This window comes from Corvus kubaryi, unplaced genomic scaffold, assembly GCF_017639235.1.
Source record: "Corvus kubaryi isolate FWS band 111438036 unplaced genomic scaffold, C.kubaryi_AGA036_p1.0 split1-37296, whole genome shotgun sequence".
Lineage (NCBI taxonomy): Eukaryota > Metazoa > Chordata > Aves > Passeriformes > Corvidae > Corvus > Corvus kubaryi.
Window position 1 is genome coordinate 17,554,232 of NW_024582075.1, and position 5,438 is coordinate 17,559,669.

General features: G+C 37.1%; 1 long non-coding RNA gene across 1 annotated transcript; it reads left to right on the forward strand.

The window, feature by feature from the left end:
* Positions 1-409: 409 nt before the first annotated feature.
* LOC121657473 lies at positions 410-3,981 on the forward strand. The gene is made up of 3 exons (XR_006013639.1): positions 410-1,369; positions 3,687-3,808; positions 3,904-3,981. It is a non-coding gene; the product is annotated as an uncharacterized LOC121657473 (long non-coding RNA).
* Positions 3,982-5,438: the final 1,457 nt, after the last annotated feature.

A 5,438-nucleotide genomic window follows, 5' to 3' on the forward strand; every position in this document is an offset into this window, starting at 1 on the left:
TAAGCCCACTCTTCTCAGCAAAGAAGATGGAGCACTTGATGAAAAATGGCAGCTAACAAGTATGTCACCTGTTTGTCCATCATTTAACCTGCGTAAGTGTGTAAAGGCTTGTTGCTGCAAGAACATACAGGCAAGAATTGAGAGGTTCTTTGCTTCTCTGAGTCTCCTTACAGCCTCCAGTTAATTAATCCTGGAAAATATACGTGGAAATTTCAAACATGCGTCTTTGCACATAACAAAATCTAATGGGGTGCAAGGGCACTCCAGAAACAACATGGTGAAAAAAGCTGCCTGACCACACTTCTCCAAGGGGTCACATTCTTAATGAATTATTTGAATAACATAATTGTGATAGGCCCCTAAAATATATGCATGGCATATCTTGAAAAAAAATTGAAAAGCAGAATCAAGCTATGCCCCAGACCAAATTCAGCAAAGATAACACCCCACCACCCCTGCCCCCCAGCCTCTCCTTTCCGAGTGTGCATTTTCTAAGTGAGGATACATTGGAAAGATGCATTGCCCAGATTATCTCCTGGACTTGCTGTCTTTCTACAAGGTCATCACCATCAAGCATATCTGAAAGTAACAAAGCCATTTTCAGTGCTGGTCATGGTACTACAAGGTTAGCAGCTGAGGAAAACTCAGGGATGTGGGTGAGCATAACTTCTTTTCAGCAAAGGTAAGTAAGTTCTGTTATGGAATAACATGTTGAGACAATAAGACCTGCTATCTAAAATGCAGGAGTTGAGTGAAACAACCTTGAGGCTTTATCCCTTTTCTCTCCCTCTGTCTGCAGCAAGAGGAAAGTGCTGATAAAAATAACAGCAGGTTCTGCCCAGGCTCTGCATTTGCTGAGAGATCTAGGCCCCACACCTGCCTGTTCCCTTGGGATCACGGGTATCTAGAATATTCTTGAGAATGTCAGGGAAAATGCCTTTTTGAACTCAAGGGATTCTTTGTTGTGTAAAACCACTTAGAAGCATGCACGACAAAGAACAAAAGCTGGTACTGGCCACTGAGTTATTTCAATACCAAAAAGGAAAACATGAAATTAGCAAGACTCATGTTTCACGCAGCAGATCAACTGCAAGCATGTGTTTCTTCTACTATTCAGGGGATTTTTAAATTTACATAAAACCAAGAAAAATTATGTGCACAAAAAAAAATCAACGAAACAGAGGATAAGGTTTCTGTTTCAAAGCAACAGCCCTGGTAACACATGTGGCAGTTGCACAAGACAAGTGAAAATAAACAAATTGTTTTAAAAATCCAATCTTAATGCCAACTCAAATAACCTTGCTGAGTCATAGAATTCTAAGAAACTGTGCCCTCACTCCTGCAACTGTTGATGTACCTCATTCAGTTGGTATGTGATATTTCTAAATTTGTTGATTGTCTCAGTTGTCAGTCCTACTGCTTGACAATGCTAATTTTGTTTGCTTCCTTTCTTTATGTTTGATAGTTCTGGTTTTGAGCTAAGCTACTCTGATTTTGAAGCAGTATCACTCTGTTTCCATGGAATTAATTTTATGCTTACATTGGGAAGACACAGAATGCTTATGTTTAGCAGAAATGTGCTGTGTGCTTTACACATATTTGAAAGGTTGCACTGATAAAAATATTTGGGAAATTAATATGGTGCCTATTTGTACTGATAGACTGAAAGAGCAGTTTTCTGTACAAGGGAAAGTACAGTCAAACTTCAGGAGATATCTTAAAATGAGCTCACAGGATTTTTTTCCTTTATGTAGGAAGCTGTTACTGATCAGATATGTACTTGTGTAATGATGGCACTTACAATTCCGCAGCAGTTTCTCTGAAGTTCCTGGAACTAGCTTGACATAAATCAGTACTGGCAGAGTCAAAATCAGGCATTCAGCCTTAGAAAGTGACTGTGCTGGGAAGTGTGTACAGATCCATTCCCTTGGAGCCCCGACTGTAAGGAACTCAAAAGAACACTCTACTGTAAAAATATTTAGATGAATTTTGGTTTTTAAGACAGCTGGTAGCAGTTACATTTTGCTCTGAGGATCTTCTCTATGATGTTCTGGGTGGCAAGACAGGCTATAAAGAAACTACAAACTATTTGCAAGCAGATGCATAGAAATTTGTCATCAATGTCACATTCTTTACTTTTCCAAAGCAAATCTGCCACAGATGTGGCAGCATAAGGTGACCTAAAAGTGAATGAAGTGAGAAATTTATTGCTTAGCAGTCTTTAAAAGTGAGCTGGAGTGTGGATAAAATGGTCTCATTTCCACAGTCAAACTACAGTGAAGTCTGGACTGATGTGATTATGTCTTCTTAAATTCAGCTGAGACAATTTATTCTCATAAGCAAAGACATTCCTTGACGGTCCTGTTTTGTGTTTGGTTTGTTGTTTTTTTAAATTAGCTCCTTAGCTAGAAATCCCTTACCTTATATTTCTTCTCACATGGTACACAATGGAAAATACCTTCTGAAGTAAGCACCAGAAGAAAGCTTCATGACTCATACACTCCATGGTTAACCATTAATCTCATGTTTGTGATCAGTGTATGATAACAATGCCATGTCTAAGTAATTCTCTTGGTAGTGCTGAGAGAAACTATTTGCACTGCATACCTTTCATCTTTGTCTACCATCCATTAACTGTAAACTGTCAACTAAAGTATTTCAAAATGCGAAAGTCAAATCTGATGAGTTCTGATTGTGCCAAAATCTCTGTAAGAGTGATTTAAAAAGAGCCATAGATGCTGATGAATATTTGAGTCATGCATCTTGAAGCAGTATTTACTGATTTTTCTAAGAGCTGTTTAGATTTAGTTCCGTATTCTTGTACAGTTTGTACTATAAAGTAATGCAAACTGGCTGTATGTGTTTGTAGGATGGCTGCAATCGGAAGAGAATGCAAAGATAGAAATCTCCAATATGACAATTGATGAGTAAATTATATTTTTTATCTTGAAATTTATGTCTGTTTTGAGTCAGAATCAACTGTACTAAATCTGGCTCCAGATTTCAGTTTCTCATTATGCATTCTGACTCCACTCAAAAACTTCTAAGAAATTACGGATTTTTATTTTACCCTATTCTCTCAAAACAATAATGCCTATTATTTTTCTTCCCTGTAGTAGCTTTTGAACAGTTATAACTATTTATGAGCACATTTTTGCAAATGTTGACCAAGAATATTTCATATATTTTTCTCAACCATGAAGGATATCATTAAAATTGTAATGAGAAAAAATTAATTTTTCACTGGCAAAATCCTCACAGAAACTTCTGAGGTACTTTACTACCATTTGTCTATAAACATAACTTAAGCTGATGAAGCCCCAAGACAACATCCTGCCCTAAACTCAGTCTAGTTTAACTGCAATTGCTTTTCACTAATGCTAGTTTCTGTCTACTCATTTCCTATACTATCTACAATGCTTTAATGTGTAGTAATTTAAAGCACTTGAGTGTAATTGTATCAGTTCTCTATTTTCCACAAGTGATTCTTCCTGATTTTGTTTTGGTGCAAAAGCCAAATCTTAACTCCTTCCCATACTTAAAATTTCCAACAAAAGAACAAGACTGTTGAAATCACAGACAATTTGTGTAATAATGGATGTTCAAATTAAACTTCTATATTTTGCTCTTTCACTCTTCTCTCAAACCTTTTAATACCTGCTCTTTGCAATTTGTTATTATACCAGACTACTCAATTTCCTTGTGGGAAGAGGACAATATTTTTATTTGGGAAAGAAGAGAAAGAGATTTTAAAAGCAACAAACTTCCCCATTTTTGAGGAAACGTCACAAATGAAAAATAAAAAGAGGTATGATTAATGCTAAGATTTAAAATTCCTAAATAACTTAGTACTGGAATACATCTAACTATGAAATAAAATTTTCTCCCGTCTTTGATATGCAGAATCTTTTACCTGATGCCAGAAGGTTATAGTACATCAATGATTAATCAAGAGGCCCTTTACTGATCCACATACTGCCGTTTTCTGGTGGTGGTTGACTTTATATGAAGAAAAACACAAGAAAGAAATAAAATTTCAACTTTTATGTAAGATGTATTTATTGATAGTTTTTTCAAAGGGTTTTCCTGGTATGATTTTATGTCTTGCACACCCTGTGGTTTGATCTACAGTGAGGATGCCAAAATACAGCAGTGCATGTCACAATTTAATGTGTGAAGCACTTCAGACAGAATACAAATTGCCTGAAAACTGTGGAGGCTGAAGGTGCTTCTACCTTTTGGTGTAAGTGGAAAACGTCTAGTTTTTTCCTTTAAAAAATAAAACAAACCATCGGCTCATATGGTACAAAAGAAGGCAGGATAGATCCAGTGCAATCTGAAATGGATGTCCAAGTGGGGACTTTTCTAGTTGGGTAAGCTAAAAGCAAGCAGTGGTGGCAGAAAACACAGGTACAAACTTCTGCATGGAGATGCAAACAATGTCACTAGCACACTCTGATAAAAATGCCAAGACTTGGAGGGGGGGGCAGGTTATGTGAATTATAGCTCTGGATGGTATGATGCTCCTTCCCCTTCCATGAAATAAAACTGGGCGACAGTTTTCAGACAAACAAGCAGCATCCTCCCACTGAACAACTTTAAGCTTGACTCCTGGTTGTGAGTAATCCAGATAGAAAGTGTTCATCTTTCATCTCATTGTCCAGAAGTTCACCATACTTTTTTTCCATTGTTTCAACTGTATAACTTTTAATTTTTTCCTAACTTTTCTTTTGTCTTCTCTTTGTTTGCTGAATCAAACGTTTCCAGGAGGCATATTTGTGTATTGGAGACCAGTGAATCGTATTCCTAGTGTTGGAGACATTACAGAAAGTTTTGGCTGTGAAGTTGTAAAATCTTGCTTAGCAAGTTTTTAATGGACAAGCTTGTGCTATTCACCGCAACAGGGAAGTGTGGAAAGACCTGCAAAAAAGCAACAAACAGATTTTTCAAGTAATAGTAAATGCTCAATGTAAAAAAACCCCAACCAACCAAACCAACCCAACCCAACCCAACCAAAAAAAAAACCCAAATCACAAAACCAAAAACCCCAACAACAACAAACCAAAACCACAAAACCCAAAGCACCCTGTGATCCTTTTGTAAAAGAATTTAAATATGCAGAGCAAACCAGTGCAGTATTTCCAGTCACAAGGAAGAAAAATTAGAAAGTTAAGATCTGGGGAAGCTGAAGGGGAAGCTCAAGATCAAGATTAGGGAAGTGAAAGCTTTTGACAAGAAGAAGAACAGGAAAATCACTCAATTCTAATAAGTGTAGTGCCACGAAAACTTTTTAAGACTGAGTAATGGAAGTGGCTGTGGTGAAGTGCAGGCTAGACTTTTAACCTAGAACACCTTCAACTCAGCAATAACAGCATTCAACAGCAAAAGTCTCTCACCATAGATAGTTGGGTTTGAAGAAAGCATGTGAGAGCCTTTAT